The 18956-nt window shown below is 36.1% G+C and overlaps 2 long non-coding RNA genes and 2 pseudogenes across 3 annotated transcripts; 2 read left to right on the forward strand and 2 right to left on the reverse strand.

The window, feature by feature from the left end:
• The window catches only part of LOC131254807 (uncharacterized), a 38032-nt pseudogene that overhangs the window by 16204 nt on the left and 2872 nt on the right, over positions 1–18956 (forward strand).
• Positions 628–1440, reverse strand: LOC131256250 (cytokinin riboside 5'-monophosphate phosphoribohydrolase LOG7-like; annotated as a pseudogene).
• LOC131254808 (uncharacterized) lies at positions 4671–18942 on the forward strand. Of its 2 annotated transcripts, none has more exons than XR_009175892.1 (3): positions 4671–4826; positions 4925–5263; positions 18292–18942. It is a non-coding gene; the product is annotated as an uncharacterized LOC131254808 (long non-coding RNA). The 2 variants fall into 2 exon arrangements; XR_009175893.1 differs by having other exon boundaries at positions 4977–5263.
• On the reverse strand, positions 7169–10978 carry LOC131254809 (uncharacterized). The gene is made up of 3 exons (XR_009175894.1): positions 10795–10978; positions 10500–10630; positions 7169–7405 (listed from the first exon to the last, which is right to left on the reverse strand). It is a non-coding gene; the product is annotated as an uncharacterized LOC131254809 (long non-coding RNA).

Raw genomic sequence — 18956 nt, forward strand, 5'->3', positions numbered from 1 at the left:
TGTGCATTTGATTTTTTAAGTCTGCGTAGCATTCTATAAATGATCAAGGAACAGTTGTCCAAAGTCCACCCACAAAGCCTATAGAGATAGGTCAGTGGATATTGTGGTTTATGGTCAGATGATGGTTCAGACAGGGTGGAGCTTTAGAAAAAAGAGAGTATATGGCATGGTTTTATATATCATCCTTTGTAATAGTAACGATATTGTGATTATTATCTACAGGTTTTGTGCCTTGAAGGGTGAGATGTTATCAGTTCGGCGGAGAAAAGGATATTCACCTGTATTCTTCTTTTTCATTTGCAAATTGACATGACTCACGAGCCCACCTTTCATCAACGTTAATAATAAAAAAGAAAAGGTGTTTGATGGCTCATTTGGTTGTTTGTATTTGGAATGTGATAAATTCCAAATCTTAAATATATTAAAATTCTTAATTGTGTTTTACATCCTGCAACTAGAAGGCCTTATAGATATTGGTCATTATAATAATCCAGATTCATTTTTCAATGCTAACTTCTAGTGCTGAACATGACTACACTTTTTTTAATTTTTTTTTCAATAATTTTGCACTTGATTCATCAAAAGATAAAACCAACAAAACCCCCAAAACAAAGCTGCTGAGCGTGACTATGTATAACATTTTCTAGTTTTCGTGTATGTGCTGTTGAACGGTTGGATCACAGTATATATTTTATATAAATATTCCTGAAGTTGCCTGACTAATTCCTTGGCTATTGGGGCAGATATAATAATTCGACGGGCAGCTGGCGCGATGAAACCTTCGTCAACAGCTTGATCGATAAACGATAACAAGGAATTATAATATCCATCCACGTTCAAGGGACCCACCAGTTTCTGACGGATTCCGAGCTGCAACCAAGTAATGACTTCCAGCAGTTCTTCAAGTGTCCCGTATCCACCGGGCAGAGCAATAAAAGCATCAGTTTGGCGAGCCATCTCAGCCTTTCGTAGGTGCATGTCAGATACAGCTCTCACTTCACCAACAGTGTCGCCAGTTATAGCCCCATCAACCCCATGCTACCACCTCCGTACACCAAATCAATCCTCCTTTGAATTTGGATTTCCTCTCTTCCATGATTTCCAAAGAATCTCTTTCCTTTCTCTATATATCCAACTTTCCTTCAACTATATATATATATATATATATATATATATATATATATATATATATATATATATATATATATATATCCACAGGACTACACTTAGCTGACTCTAAGCCACACGTCGGATGAATTGTCAGTCCACAATTAATGAGACTGTTAGTGTTAAATGCTACCACTTTAAGATGCCTTTGGTTTTTCATTTGACATTTTGTTATTAGTTAGCTAGATGATAAATGTCAATTTCTCTTCTTTTTTTGTTCTTTTTTTTTTTTTTGGAACTATTCAACCTTATGAAGTTGATTTCATGGTCCATGTTTTTGTCTTCCTTTTTGTCTATCCATGGTCCATGTACACTGCAGTAGACTTTTACGAGAAGTTGTGTGGAGTGTCCATTATTCAAAGGTGAGCTTTTATGCAAGTATTGAATTTGGATTCTTAGCATAAAAAATTAAGTGAGTATTTTGAGATAAATATGAGATTGTTAAATTTACCAAGATCCATTCGTTCTAAATTCATGTCATAGATTATCCAGGAGTTTTACATGCATCTTTCTGTGTGTTTCATTTGGTTTAAGATGCTAAACTTTTTGTCTTTTCTTTAATGGTAATTATACTCAATAATGTTTTTTCACATTTCATTTATTTCCAGATGCTTCTTTTTCTAAGTCTTTATATGGATTGTGAAGGAGGGAAGTGAAGATTTCACCATGCAAAGATATTCCTAATGCCAACTCAGGTTATCAACTTCAACTTTTTGGATTAGGAAGGCGTCAAAAAGTTCTCTCAGTTGTATTTCTGGTATAATCTTCCTTTGCTTTTAGCAACTTAAGTGCGGAACTCTTTTTAAGGATAGTCTGAGTTAACTCTCTTAGAAATGATGACATTGCCCTTATTTTCCTTCAATGCATACTATTTGACGTGCTATTTGATTGAATATTTATAAATTTCTTGTATGCTTTTCTGTCAAATCTCTAGTGCTGAACATGACTACACTTTTTTTTATTTTATTTTCTTCTTTTTTTTTCAATAATAATTTTGCACTCGATTCATCAAAAGATAAAACCAACAAAACCCCCCAAAACAAAGCTGCTGAGCGTGGCTAGAGCATTACCCAAAAAATGAATCGTATCCAAAGATCGTCTGGACCACACCAAAAATAGCAGCGGAGATGATGATTTTCACCGTTAAACAATTCGTAGGCCCACCATAACATTTATTTTCCATCCAATCTATTCATAAGGTCAAAAAGACCTGCATGAAGAGGAAAAAAAAATTTCATATTGATCCAAAAGTTTTGTGATCCCAAAAAGGGTTTCAATGGTAGACATTCAATCCCCCACTGCTTTTTGCAGTGTGGTCCACTTGATAATTAGATCTGTATTATTTTTCATGTCAAGCCTTAAGACTAGCTCGTCAAATGAATGGACAGTTTAGATATAACACATACCTCATAATCAGACCCACAAGACCTGCCTATGTGAAATGAATGGACTGTAACTCGCACGCTGCACATTTTATTAAATTGTACATGTGCCACATGGGCCCCACAATGATGTATATATTTTATCCATGCCGTCCATCCATTTTGCCACATAATTTTAGGTTATGATTCAAAAAAATAGTAAGATCCAAATATCAGGTGGACCACAGCATAGGAAACAGTGGTTATAGAATGCTCACCATTAAAAATTTCTTAGGGTCCACTATAATGTTTATTTTCCATCTAACCTGTTAATAGGGTCACACTGATGTGGATGAAGGGAAAACACACATGTCAGCTTGATCTAAAACTTTTGTAGCCCCAATAAATTTTTAATGATAATCGTTTAATTATTCTTGTTTCTTATGGTACGGTCTACCTGAGCTTTGGATTTGCCTCATTTTTGAGCTCATGCCCTAAAATTATTTGGCAAAATGGATGGACAGTGTGGATATAACACATTCATCATGAGTGGGGTCCAAAAAACTTTGACGCTCGTGTGCTACACTTCACAATCCGAGTCCTACCTAATTTGGGCCCTTAAAAAATTGTACACTAGACATGTATTAACTTAAAATTTACCAATTAAATTATGGACTGTAATTGCTAACTCAAAATGCCAAAATCAAATTGTTTAAATAGTTTTAATTGTTAATTTGTGGACGCTTATTTTTTAAAACAAAGCCTTTTGATTTTTTTTCATGATACACTATCTAATAAATGTCCACCAGTTCACAAGTGGGATAATACCAATAAATTGCATGAATTTGAGGCTGATTTGGGGCATGAATTGGTCCTCCAAGTCAGCCCCAAATTGGCAACGCGATCTACTTGAATTTAATTTCATTTTTTTTAAAGAACTATTGGGAGAAAGATATTAAATTGTTAAGTATATAAATTAGATATTTAGAAAATTAAATATATAAATTTTGTAGTCAAATTTAGGTTGCCTGGTTCAAAAATTAATCAGACAGTCCGATACAACTTCTCACTAAAGAGTTAACCATTACACCACCATAAACATGTTCCAATTTATAAATGAATGCATATTTGGAATGCTTAAAATATTCCGGATTTAATCTATATTTTTTCATATTTTTTTGACAAAAAAAAATTGCGCCGTTACGGGCCGTTACGCCCTCGTATCCATATTGATTTTGGAGGGCACCGTTATGCCAACCGATACCAATACAGGATACCTTAATCTGGACCCTCGATTTCCTGGGCTACCACATCAATGGGTCATACCCCAAAAAGCATGGCCATCTAACTATGGTAACCATTCTAATTGGGAGCCTGAAAGAATAAGCAATGGTTATATCAACAGGGGAAAACTCATAACAATCAAACGGTTAGAGTTGTCAATTTCTACGATGTTCAGTTTATAGACACCCATCCAACTGCTGGCCATTTTGTTTCTTTTAGAAAACGTGAGGAATTTTGTTTCTTTTAACGAAGGGCAAACATTCCGATTAATGCTTGCTTCACTTCTTAAAATAGGTTATCAGGTATTGTCCCTTTGCATGTACTTGGGATCTTCTTCTTCTTCTTCTTTTTTATTTTTTTTTTATCTTTTCTTGTAAAGCAGCTATATAATTTCTGTGTGAGCCTTTTTAGGTGAGATTTGGTGTTCTAGAGGCTGGAGCCTTTGGTGTTTCTCAGTCTAGGAAACGAGCATTCATATGGGCAACTTCTCTAGAAGAGACACTCCTAGAGTGGCCAGAGCCAATGCACGTCTTTGCAAGCCCAACACTGAAAATCACATTACCAAGGGATGTATAGTATGCTGCCGTTAAGAGTACAGGTGGAGGGGCACCCTTCAGTGTAATAACGGTGAGAGATACAATTGGAGATCTCCCACCTGTTGGAAATGGAGCATCTAAAATAGAGATGGATGTGAGTTTTCTAATGAAACCTTGTCCTCGGTTGTCTGCACAAAACAAATTTAGTTAAAACTTCTAGTGATGGAATACACTTTGAGATATCCTTTTGACCTTCATTTTACCGATGGTCAATTTTCATTGCTCTTACAATTGCTCCTTGTTTTTTTGTTTGCGGTATGGAAATGATCCTGTGTCATGGTTCCAAAAGCAAATCTGAGGGAACATGTTGGTCTTGAGTGATCACATATCAAAAGAAAAGAATGAGTTGAACTACATCCGATGCCAAAGAATTCCAAAGCGCCTAGGTGCTGATTGGCATGACCTACCAGAAGAAAAGGTACTTACATCACTGATTCTAGTGCTACTAACAATGATGGATTAAACTAATCAGCCAACAAAATACCAATTGACAGTATATGTTGGATTTGATACAAGGTGCTTGCCAAAGCGCTCAGGTGTATTGTCTTACAATGTCTACAAAATGCAGGTTAAAATGTCTACTGGTCAAATGGTGGATTTGATACCTCGGTGCTTGCCAAACACAGCCAATAGGCACAATCAGTGGAAGGGACTATTTAGCCCCGATGTACCAATTATGCAGTATGATTGTTAGTTGTTACAACTTACCTGGATCGACAAGAGAGCATTGTGAAGCTAGACTACTGATGTCAACTGCAGCAGAAGCATTTCTACAAAGCTTTAGAGCATGATTAGGATATTCAGATCTCCTGCAACAATGCGGAAAAGAAATGAATCAAAGGCAGGAAGCTATAGGTAACTTAAGACTTGGTCTTGCAAACCCCAAACATAAACCTCAATTGTTCTATACCTTGATGTTTTATCCACACCACTACTTTACCTCCTTAGCGTTCCTGCATCCATACTCTTAATCAGATCTACAACAAATATAGTTAAAACAACATAAACACTTGTGGGCAACCAACATAAGATGTTACTAAAGAGAAGTAATTTTCCATAAACACCATATATGATTTTGAATGGGACATTTGACACTCATTGATAAGAATGTCACAACCATATTTCATCATTTCACCTTCATATTAATTTTCCGAAGTTACCATCATTCGGATGTTATGATTCTTATATATGGGCACCAAAAGAACTTGATTAATAAAATTACTTTAGGCGATTGGAAGCTTGGAGCACATATGTACATTTCACTTGTCCACTTTAATTAACATGTAACTTGTATGGAGATCTAAACTTTCCATTGAGTCTTAATGGGCCACACTTTTGATCTTCTAGCCTAAAAATAAGAGGTTGTTTGACATCCGTGATAGACCATTGTATAAACAAATGAATATCTATCCACTATACAAATTGACACTTGTCATATAGGCAATCTGGATCTTGGAAGATGACCTAGTTTTAAAGGGAAAAGCTCCGACTTGACCACCATTGATGTATGGAGCAGACTTCTGATAAAATTCATTTAAAAAAAAAAAAATTATATGGATATTTAGTAATTCAATAGACCAATCTCAGTTGACCAATATGTCTGGCATGTATTTGATGATTTGAAGGTTTTATTTTTATTTTTATTTTTTAATGGTTTTGGTTAAATGGGCAGTGCAAGAGCGGTCGAAACGGTCTGGTCCATTTCAGTCCAAACTAAATAAAAATATTGCAAGGAATCTTCTACAACAAAGAAGGAAAAAAAATAAAAAATAAAAAATCACCAACTCAAGTGACTTTGTAGTGTAATGAGTGGACCTACTGGAATCGGCTCTACACCAAAATTGTCATTTAGGAACGGTTTTAAACCGTTCCTAAATGCTTCAGGAACGGTTTAAACCGTTCCTAAATGAGGCGTCGCAAAAAAGTGGTTCAGAACCGTAAGGGTACCGTTTCAAATTTTAGAAACGGAATTTTAGGAACGGTTTTAAAGCGTTCTAGTGTCAACGGTCACATTTTAGCAACTACAGTTTAGGAACTAAATTTTAGGAACGGTTTTAAACCGTTCTTAATGTTGCCAATGGTTACGTTTTAGGACGGAATTTTAGGGACAATTTTAAACCCCGACGAACACACAAAATTTAGGGTCAAGGGAAATAAATCAATAGAAATTTATTGCATTCCATCAAAATAGAGATTAATCCATAGAAAAACATAAGAAAATAATGTGCTTGAAGATGTTTCATTGCAAAATCAAATTTACAAAATAAACTATAGTAAAGGCTAGCACTTTAAATAATAGCTTTGCGGAGATGGCATGTAAGGCTCCCTCAATGCATTGATCATCATCTCCTAGACCCACAGGAACAAGGCGTTTCCAACCTAAGAATATAAATAAATAAAAATACTAAGCATTGTTTCATGAAAATGAAAGGAGAGGAATAAGACATGCAAAACCATCAATCTATGTGCATCAAGACTTAAGCATATCCAATAAAAACATGTGTCAAGGTAATGCAAGCCAGCCAATAGAGTAAATCAGTTAAAGTGTTAAATTCAAATCATAGACAAACAACAAATAGATCTCGGCTCTGGCAAGATACAAAAAGAGGCCAAAGGTAACTGATTGAAAAAGAAAAGTCTCCCCACTAATGATCAAGGTTGAAGAATGGGAGCATGCTCCAAAGGACTAGAAACACAAACACACATCTGGGACCCCTCAATGCCCAAGCCAATTAACCCTGCTTGATATGACATATAGGATTATGATGCAAAATACACATCAGGCATAGTAAGCTTGAAATGTTTCCCGAGACATTGTTGTTGGTCTATTAAAGGGAAAAAAAAAAAAAAAACTCACCATTATGGAAGATAAAGCAATTTGGGAGGTCAAACCATCTGATTTGAAGCTCATCTTTTGCACATCGTGGGAGTACACCAAAGCTAGCTTTCTTTGTTGCATCAAATGAGAAGATTAGCTTCCCACCCTTTCACCATTTCCTGAAAATAGGAGTAAAGCAAGAAAAGAATTCTAGTTAAGGTACCACCAATGGTTACAATAGCAGATGCAACAGAGTCTAAAGTACTTGAATCAAAGGCCGCCACCTAATCGATTTCCATACAATGGATCAATCAACTATGAATCTCATTTTATAGATGGACCTGGAAGTTAAAAGAATGTGAGTGCCTGTTGTAGTTCTCCACTCCAAGGATTGAGAAACCTTTGACAAGGAAGTGATCAGAGATTCAACAAAGGCAGCTAATTTTAGCTTGAATTGAAAATTTAGCCAAACCTGAGAGCACAATTGCTGAAAAACCAAACAGCAAAGCCTGAAAGCTGAAAGCAGCAGAGCAAGGAAACAAACAGCAGCAAAGCATGTGATTGCCAAGAAATCCTGCCTAACCTGCAAAAATAATAAAGGAAAGGCATAATGATAATCACGTTTGCATATACCCACCTAACACATATTTAATCATTAGATTGAAGCTACATGTCCCCAGCATCTTTTTTCACTATTTTCCTCAATTTTTTTCATGGTTTCCTTTCATCTCTTTACAATCAGATTGGTGCTGTTAACCAATTTCTCAAACGCTGGGCTGAGTCATAGAGTTCTATGAAACTCAGCTAAGTTGGGCCTGAAACCAGAAGACAGATTTCCAACTCAGCTAATGAATTGAATTATGAATGTTCTGTTTATCCATGAAAAACAATGAACATGATAAGCATTGGAAACAAGGAAGCATCCTCAAACACTGTAATTGCATTCCTATAAACTATGGTAAATCCATCCTTAATGTGGACGTTAAAAACCCTTTGGACATGGGTCAGCATGGAAAACAGTAGAAATGTGGACATTGGCCTTTTCAACATCCAGCCAGTTGTAGATCATCAGTTCCCTTTTCAACATCCAGTCAAATAAAAGCAACCATTCATCGTGAAAAAAAAAAAAAACCTAAATGGAATGATTGCATTAGATTATGCAATTGGGAATTAAAAACCCAAAAAACCAAAACAAACCCAAATCAATTCCCTAGTGATTTTGGAATATTCTGCTTGGATAAATATTTTGTAGTGGCAATAATCCATTTGCAACCTGAAAATCAAAAGATGAGTATGGACTCAAATATACAGTATGAATGGATTCATCCTACTTGATGGATGTGCCTCAAAAGAGGATTCTCAATCCTCTTTGTACCAATATCCTTAGCATGGCTCTAAACATTTTTAAGAACATAATAAAAAAATCAACTGAGATACCTCTTTTGAAATAATAAGTTCATTCGAACCAGCACGTGCATCTTATATGTGAACATAGGCCGAGTTCCGGTCACTAATGGCAAGCTTAGCTTTGACATCTCTAGGCTGGTAAACCCATTCAAGTGTGCCAGGAACAAGTGGTAAACGCATCATGAACATCATATCGTAGTTGACAACATCATATATCTTCACAGAACAGTCGTTTGAAACTATACAACAAAGTCAAGTGAAGAAAATCAAATGCATTTGAAAAAAAAATGTAGAGATCCACCATGAAAATGCAGTCCTACAAATGTAGAAGACTAGTAAGAAAAAAAAAAAATTGGATTTTTGCCAAACAACCCTACTAGTAACAGGAAATGTGCAATAAGCCCATTTTCACCATACAAAAGAAAACACTGTCCAAAAACACCAGAAAACAAAAGAAAAACGGAATTTTGCCAAAAGGCCCCTACAACTGAAAAAAAAAAAAAAATCTTTTTTTTACCACCATGTGATGCACCTAATCCATTTCTATCATAAGACAATTATAGATTCCATGAACACCCTTGCCAATGTGCCCCTATACAAAAGAAGATCAAGTGATCCTAAGCATCTAATGGGGGTATTTTTGTCCACCAAATCAATCATTACTCAATCATCCATTTGCGACACACCAATATAATAACTAAGATAATTCTACCACCATAGCTTTTAGGCTATAGCTGATCATCCATCTGCTTGATAATTGAATCAGAGGTCCAAATCATTGTAACCATGTTTCACATGCACGACAGAAATGCTCATCAAACTCCAATAGAAGTACAACTATCAATTGTTGTTTACTTTCCCATGCTAAAGTAACCCAAATAATTGGGATTAGAGGTGCTTGTGGAGCAGTCTATATCCCTAAAACAGGGCACAGTTATGCCCATCAGATTAATGATAGATCTCAGAAAACTTAGTCACTTGAAGTAGCAAAAGAGTAGGAGAAAAGAAGCAATCTTATGACCTGACGCTGCAAAGAATCATGAGATCTAAGAGGGGCAGATATTTAACGCTTCATCCTCTTCTTCCTCTTCCATTAAGTTTGGCTCTAACTTTGGGGAGATGATTCTGCTTAGGGGCCAGAAATTGCTCCTGGTTGTATTTCAAAAAAAAAAAAAAGTAAAAATTTTGAGGAGCAATAATGTAGAAAGTACTAGAAACATTGAAGCAAATGAAAATTGAAACACAGGAAAAAATGTTGTAGGACTGTAGCATCAAAGAGATGACCAATGATAATGTAGTAATCTGATGCTAGTTGAGCTCAACCATAGCACTGTAGCATCAAAGATACAGTGCCATAAATCCACACAATATGTTCAAAGTGACAAATAATTTCAAATGGTATGGTGGTAGCCATATTTACTAAGTCATTCTCTGATCAGTTAAATCCTACCGATACATGGTATGTGAAAAGATATTAGCCATATTTACTAAGTCATTCTCTTCTTTATATAATCAGTCTGTTTGGTCGATGGTCTAGCATTTTTTCTAAGGCTTAGGATCCACCAAATGGATGGCTTGGATCTGCAATACATGTGTCACATTGGCACATTGGATGGCTTGGATGTGGCTCAAGTTATACAAACGTTTGGGCTTAGTTAACCACTATGCATTTATCTCTTTGTTTAGTCGTTCACCTCCTATAAATGTAGGCACACACAACAATGATTAGTGAGATCTGAGTCATTGATCAGGTGGGTCAAACATAAGTGAAATAAATCATCTGCTGGAAGAAGATGTTGACTGTCTATCTATATTCAATGTGCAGTAACAAATGAAAATGTAAATGAAATTTCAGGCAATTCTTACCTTTGACCACTTGCGTAATGGGTCTAGGTTCACTCCTATGCTTGAATGATCAAGACACGGCATTCAGTATTTGCCTCCACTCACTTGAGAGAGTTCCCTCTAGGACCAAGGAGGCGGCCGGCAAAGTTGTACTGCAAAGGTAATATGGTAGAAATAGCTAAATTGTGATTTCGTGTTATATCTAAAGATAATTCTCCACCTGTATATATTCAGTTTTATTCTCAATAGAAAATAAACACAGAATTCCACAATGTAGTCCTTAATTCTATCAGTCTGTATGGTTAATATGGTTTACCTCCCTGCAAGTGTCTAGGTGAGTTGCTGAAAGCTCATCATACTTTAACTGCAAATCTTGCATTTCTGCTTGTAGTTTTTCACATTCAGACGGTGTTGGCCCACCTAATTTATGATGAATGAACTTGTCATAAACATGGAAAGCATGCTAAAAAAGTTGCATCTACATCCAGTTGCCAAAAAAATATCATATAGGGAGACATTGATTCTAAATCAGTTGGAATTCAGATCATCATTCTAAAATAAAATAAAAAATAGGGATGTGCCTGATTGTTTGTGTAAACAAGGGCTCGCACCTTGAACATGCAGGCCATGTTGGCATATACACATGGTGGTCGCGTATAAGAATTCAATTAAAATAAAATCCGTCCTTATTCCTATCTTCTCTCAACACAATCAAAATCAGAAACTAAAGCAACCCAGATCAAGAAATTCAATCCTCATCATTGAAGTTAACCACCAATACAAGTTCCTTCCAATCGAATAAAAACATATCAAAAAAGAAAAGCCGAAGTAAATATCATTTGATATAAACACTAAAAATCACTATTTAAACACACCCTTTTCCTTCTACTTCTAGTAACACAACAATACACTAGCATAACAGTATTTAATCGCCATGAAAGCTTCTCTACCGCATACATGGCCTACATCTCATACAGCTAATATGGACACCTCAATCATATGGCCAAGAACCTAATTAGTAAGTTTTTGGTCTAACTGAGGATACAACTACAAGAATTATAATTTAACGTCGAGGTGTGATCTAGCGGAATCAGAAATGTAGCAGGTAACTCAATACTATAGAGTGCTCAGAAGAAGCATTCAAAACAGGATGATGGAGATCCAACCATAAACTATGAATGAAGCCTATTAAATTGTGATGCACGTGCAAGAGAAGCACATGTGGATGGCAATTGATTCCTCTAATGGCTGAGAGTCCCAGGTCTTATAAATTGTTTGAGCAATATCCATAGTAACGAATTCAAGAAGGAGAAGTTCACCCACTCCACGACAAAAAGCAAGTATTTGCATTTAATCCGTTTGGATACCACCAAATAAGTTACTTTTTCTACCTACAACAGTAGATAAGTGACTTATGTCAGATAAATAAGTTTGGTTTATGATTAGTTAAAACTTTTTTACTTAAAAGTACTTAATCACTTCAGTTAGTTTTTTTTGCTTTTCTACTTTTCATAAGTTGCTGGAGAGAGACATTAGGAGAGACAAAAGAGAGGAGACGCAGGTAAATATGCTTATCTTCTTAATAAGTAGAAACTAATATAAGCTACCAGTGGAATAAGTAGCTTATCTTAAGCAACTTACAATTCAAACAGGCACTAAGAGCAGAAGAAAAAATAGGAAAAACTGGAGCTGGCGCATTACCTGAGACATTCATAATAGAAACTAGAGATCAAAAGAGTTTTGTTGAACTAATAACATGGCTTCTTGACTGAGTACGAGTCAGCTTGGATGGGTCACATCCGACTTTGACAAGTTGGCAATCCATGACTAATGCACTGTTAGGGGAAGGTTGCCAATCCAATGCAAACACAACTTTGAATACAAAATCCTTAGGCCCTGTTTGGTTGCCACTCGAAATGAGCTCAGGTCAATTTTTTAAACAGTAATCATGTATTAGAGATTGAAATGATTAAAATCTTTGATAACCCATAACTAAAATAAGATGAAATTATCTTCAAGTTTCTAAAAGGGCCTAAATTGGTGGCCATAAATTAGATTTTAAGATCAATTTCAAGCCATGCTACATCAAGTGGCTTGTGATTCTAGATGGTTTGGATCTTGCATGGCTAGGCCTGTCCAAGGGGTGGCCCTGCTTCAGACCATGCTTGAACCTGTCATGTATGGCCCAATCAGATCTCGGGTCAGGCCTGGTCTTAGGTTATTTTAGCCTGGTCCCACTTGGTATGTATGTGTTCTATTTAACAAACATTCAAGTCCAATCTGATTAGGGGATGTATTAGGTCAGGCCTTGTTTGAGTATGACCTCAGGGTTTGGGCCTTAGCATCAGACAAGGCCTAGCCCATATGTGGCCATGGCCACCCATGGCTTGTTTGGCACATGACCTGACTTTAGTATTTAAGGCACTGGTAACATGTGGACTTATCCATAAAATGTGCCACCCCACATTATCCTAGGGCCCAAAAATCAGCTCATGTGGGTCATAAGGGAGGGAGATTTTTGGGGCAAGACAAAAATCAGGTTGTACTGCATCTCACCTTGTTCCCTGTGTTGTGGCCCACTAGAGCTTTGCATGGCATCCAATGGATGATCAGATGACCAAAAAATATGGTGGATCCAATCTTTGGGTAGTTCACACCATAAAAATAATTTGCACCATGGCAGATTGCATGTGCCCTTTGGATGGAAATCGATCTAGGCAGGGCTTTCATGGGCCCATCATGATATATGGGTTTTATCCATGTCCTTCATTCATTTTTTTTCATATTATTTTAGACTGAGCAAAAAAATGAAATAAATTCAAGGCTCGAGTAGACCACGCCCAAGGAAATGATGGTGATAATGATGCCCACCATTGAAACTTTCCTAGTGCCTACTGTGACGACATTCTAATCTGTTTATAAGTTCACACAAATCTGAATGAAGAGGACATAAATTTTAACTCGATCTGAAATTTTAAAGGGCATAGGAAGTTTTTAATAGTAGGTATTTAATCTGAATGAAGAGGACTCCCTCTGCCCACTAAATAACTAAAATCAGCATCACTAATCATGAAAATTCAAACAGTCAAAACTTAAATCTCCTAGATTTTTGTGCACAAACAAATAGACATGAATAAAGAATGAACGATTAATATTAATAATTGGGGGCTGTTTTTTCAATCATTAAAATGCCAAATCAATGTGTTCCTCGGAAGTTAAAAGACTTCAACATGGCTGTGTTGGGTGTCAATAGAATCAATATCAAAGCAGAAATTATCATCACACCAGATGTTGGGCCAAAAGAAAAAAGAACAAAATTGAAGCACAATGAAAACCAAGATGGGGCTGTATTATGAATATCAAATCCTAAAACGGTTACTATTAGAAAAAGCCTTTTTTTTTTGTGCGCGTGGGCGTGCTTTTTTTTTCTTTTGGCTGATCAGTTGAGCAACCTAGACAAAAAAATATTCAGTAGTCATGGACTCTAAAGAGTGTAAAACCTAGATATTATAGCAAAGGAGTCTAACTTATGCATATGTGTGTGTGTGTGTGTGTGGGTGTGTGTGTGCACATACATGCATCAGCATGTGCATGTGTACACACACACACATTTGGGGAGGAGGTAAAATTTGGTTTTCCTCTATCACCTTCCATCAACAAGATAAACAATTCATTACAGAGACGTCAATTAAATTCAATACCTAAGTTTCTTCTCCTCTTTGCTTCTAGAATCATTGTTGGACAGCTTTGCCTTGTCACATTCTCCCTAGAGCAATTTCTCAAAAGCACTTTCTTTTGCTTCCAAAGTTTCATGAATGACAGCCACTTGGTCCTTGAAAAGAGAGAGAGAGAGAGAGAGAGAGAGAGAGAGAGAGAGAGAGAGAGAGAGAGAGAGAGAGAGAGAGAGAGAGCAAAAATCAGGAAGACATGCCACATGGTCAACAAAAAAAAAAAAAAAACAAAAAACAAAAAAAAAAAACAAAAAAAAAACATGAAGATCCTCTCTTTTGGGTGTCGACGGGTGGGTGGGGCAATAGTTGAATACAACAATGACTATTTTTATCCACATGTATTGTCTATTTGTTTCTTCCATAAAGAAGGGGGAAAATGATACCCAAAAAATTGCCAGTACAGAATGTCTTTTTCTTCTTTCTTTCTTTCTTTCTTTTTTTTTTTTTTTTTTGAAATATCAGTATACATAATGTCTTAATGGCTGCAGTAATATGTTTTTTCCATCTGGTGTTGATATTTCAAAAATATAGGAAAGAGATTGTACGTAACACTCAGCCAGTGGTCTAATTTCACTTGTAAAAACAGCCTCTATTGTAATAAATTACAAAATAAATGTGCTTTTATCCATTTATCTGAACTTGTAAGAGGTTTCATGCTGACAAAGGTCCCTAACACACATAGGTGCACTAACATAACATACAAGAACTATATACTTTGACGACTAAAGTGATAATAATAATACTTTTACGTTACAGCAGCAGATGAACATCGAGATAGCTTAGTGACAAACAGCAGCAGATGAATATCGAGATAGCAGGGGGGCAGGCGGGCGGGCATGCGTGTAGTGCTCTTAACAGAAGTGAAAAAGAATAAAATCTTACCGAACAAATTGACTTCACGGTTCTTGCTTTGACGATGATTTCAGAACGTTCAACCGGCTTGATCATGTCATTCTACAAGCATAAACAATGAGTAAATACAATGTGGAAGCAAATGGAATAGTACTTAATGATAAAATTAAAGGTTTTTCCACAGATCATTGTATCAATACATCAACACCATAAATATGTATGGAATTTCAGATATATAATTGCTGTGTTTATTTGGCAAAAAGATTTCTTGGGTCTGTATATTGACATCCATTTTACAAGCAAATCCTGATAACCAGGGTTACAAGAATTGCTCAATGGTGTGATGGAGTAATAGTCACTGTTGAGGGTGGATCAATCAGTTTACCATGACAGCCGACAAAGATAATTTGCTAGTTGTAAGCCTTTAATAAAATAAAGGTACTTCTCCACCCTGTAGATGATGAAATTCTGATTTTTAAATCTTTTAAAAAGTCCTTTATTTATGATGAATTCTTGGAACATGTGTTTTGTTTTTTCTCTTGGCAAAAGTGCTTTAAAATTCCCAGTGGATCAATCAGTTTACCATGGCAAAAGTGCCGTAAAGATAATTTGCTAGTCGTAAGCCTTTAATAGTTGTTGTTTTTTTTTTTTTTTTTTTTCTTTTTTGGATTGTGCACCTCATGTTGAAATTCGAGTTTGGTTCAGGCCGACCCTCAACCCCAAACTGCCGGAGTTGCACCCCTAGTTCTCACCAAAGCTTTCAACAGGCTAGAGCTGGGTTATCAAAATGAAAATTTTGAATAGGGCCTGGCCTGCTTGAGAGTCCTAACACTACCAGCTCAAAAGATGGGCTGAAACCAACACCAGATCCAACCCATTGACAGCCTTACCTCTTGCTGCTCCTTTTCAAAATTTCAAAATTGCCCCGCCTTTCTAACACCATATATTTCTTCCTTCCAACACTCCAATAACTTCATCATATTTCAGCTGTAATTTGTTTAAACAGAGAAAATTTTTGAAATTATATATGAGTGGCCTACATGGCCACACCTTTTAGTCTTTCATTTCTGCCTTTTCCTATTCTGACCTTTTACATTGCAAGAGTGTCTTCTAAGATATCCTTTATGTGTTTTCCCTTTCAATTCCAAAATAATTCATTTTTAGTTAAGAATTCTTAGAATTATGTAATTACATTGAATTTTTTAATTAATTGAAGGAGATTAAAAAAAAAGTCACATAATTGATAAGTTCCTTCGGTAGAGTTAGAACAAAATCAAATATGCATTTCAAAGCTCTTGGTCCCTCTTTCCAACCAAATATTGTACATATTCATGCATATTACGAGTTGAGTAGAGAGAATCAAACACAACTAATCTCAAATGTTAATCAAGCTAAAAGTGATGTAAAGTGAAGATTTAGACTATTGAAATCATTTTAAGCAATTGTTCAGCACCATCAAGCTTCATTATCTAATTCATAGGTTTAAGGTATGCTCTGCTACTTCATACAATCATTTGTTTTTGTTGAATGCATCAAGGAAAAATCATGGTACAAGTTGGAGAAACAAACAGAACAATCAATTAAAAATTTAAGTGCTTCCTGGACATGATTGGTTGCCAGCTGCAAAGCAACTGCCAACAACTGAAATGCATAACATCAGTCATTAAACAGCCCCTGTAGCTACCTTTGGAACCTCACATACGGCACTGGCTGGTCTATTGTACCACTTGCAACATTGATATGCCATGAGTTTCACTTTTACACTTGAAATTGAAGTGTAGGATGAGATACAATGCAAATATGTTAACTATTTGGAGTATATCTTTGTATCCTAACTGTAAGAAGGAGAACAAATGATGTATCTTAGTTGAAAAATGTAAAACAGATGAGCCCATCCCCCTGCACATTGTAGAAAACAATGGCCAACTCTAAGCCACCTAAGAAAATCAAGCCTATCCATGATGACCATGCGACGTCCACTCCATCCATCTGTTTCAACATATCATGTTAGAATATGACTCCAAAAATGAGGTAGACCCAAGATTTGAACTGGGCCAAGCCAGATCCATTAGCTTTTTTTGCTGATTAAAATTGGAGTAATTGCCTATTTTTTTTGCTGATCTTATCTTTTTTTCCTACTCAAAATATGGAGTTTGTTTTATCCTAATGACCTTGATTTGGTTAGGAAGTAGCTGTAACCATGAAGTATCACATTAGCTTTGTATTATGAAGTGTGCTCCAGCTTATGGTGGTACCAGGCAAATGTGGGGCCTGTGTGATGTAACATCCTAATCCATGCATCAGATGTGTGAGCTGAACACTATGGTGGGACAACAGCATAAGGAATGAAATTGGGTAGGAACACCCTCCCTTAATTTGCACCAGGGCCCACATGAGTTTCAAAACAACCTGATTTTTAGCCTGACCCTTCATCCAGGCTAGGTGAATTGTCTGGATGGCTTGGATTGCATATACACTCAGGTGGGCCCCATAGTCAAATCTGCAGTAGTTATCCACTCTAAAATAAATATTTACAATAAGGTAAAATATATGAATTTACAATAAATATCCTCCCAGGAATTTCATCAAACACCCCACGTGCACATGCAATCTCTTTGTATTTCACATAGAAATTCAACAACCTGGTCTACACAAACGGGCTTAAGTCAAGCCCATGGAGATTTGAAAAGAACCTACGCAAAAAATATAGACAGTAGCACATCCAAATCTACTGATTTGAAAAGAACCTCCAATAAAAACACTCAAAAATCCCAAGCAAGAAACAAAGTCATCAGAAAATAAACAAAATCCATGTTAGATTTCCCAAATTAGAATGAAATCCTCTCCTCAAATCATTGCAAACAGAGATTGAAGAAATTAGGGCCGGAAAAGATAGAATAATGAAAGAGAAAACAAAATTTACCTTTCTAGATCTGCTATAGAGATAGAGATAGAGATAGAGAGATGCTTCACTTCTTAGTGTCGATGGGGTGAGGGAGCGGGTGAGAGAGTTTGGTTCAGGTACAGTTAGGAATTAGGTTTTATTTTATTTCTTTTGTTCTAGTACGGTTCCAAATCTGAAACGGCTTAAGCCGTTCCAAAACCAAAACCATGGTCGTTCCAAAACTGCTATATTGGTGTAGTGCGGTTGGACCATCCGGTCCTGCCTGTGTTTTAAAGACATTGATTTTTTTTTTTTTTTTTTTTTTTTTTCTAGTTTGGCATGTCAGGTCCCTAGATTCATCACAAGTGAGGAGTAAGATGCTATATGCAAACTTCAAGGACAGGTTAAAGAGAGCTAAATGGATTTCAAGTGGAATTGAAAGCTATAGACCCCATTAAGATGAGCATTGATATCATCAAGGGCTGGGCTCTTCGCCCTTCATCATTTTTTTTTTCTTTCTTTCTTTATTAAAAAATCCCAACCATCAATATCTTTCACTCAATTCTCTTCTTCTTCTTCTTCTTTTGGCATTTTTTCTATTGATATTATATGTGATTCAATGTCTAGAATGGCAACTTCATTTAGTTTAACGGTTTATGTTTCCTGGATGTAGCTGCAATGAGGTGATGGGCCTTTGTATTTTGGATATATATGGTGTGTTTTTTTTTTTCTTTCTTTAAGATGGTAGTGGTTTGATGGGTAACAGTTTTTTTTTTTTAATTATTGTCCTCAATTTAAGTGATCCATCTTTACAGTCATCAGACAAGGTTGGTTAATGTGCTTGGCAGTCCAGACTATTTATTAGATGGGCCACCTTTTTGATGCGCCATAGGCCAAAAATCTTTTGGAGATCGAGGGCTATCTTTTTCCTACTTTTCTGTCATTGTAACACTTTGTAAATGTTGATTATGGTACAGTTGAGTTTGAATTTCGTGCATTATGGAGTTTATA

The sequence above is a fragment of the Magnolia sinica genome, chromosome 9 (genome assembly GCF_029962835.1).
Source record: "Magnolia sinica isolate HGM2019 chromosome 9, MsV1, whole genome shotgun sequence".
In the NCBI taxonomy this organism is placed as follows: Eukaryota; Viridiplantae; Streptophyta; class Magnoliopsida; order Magnoliales; family Magnoliaceae; genus Magnolia; species Magnolia sinica.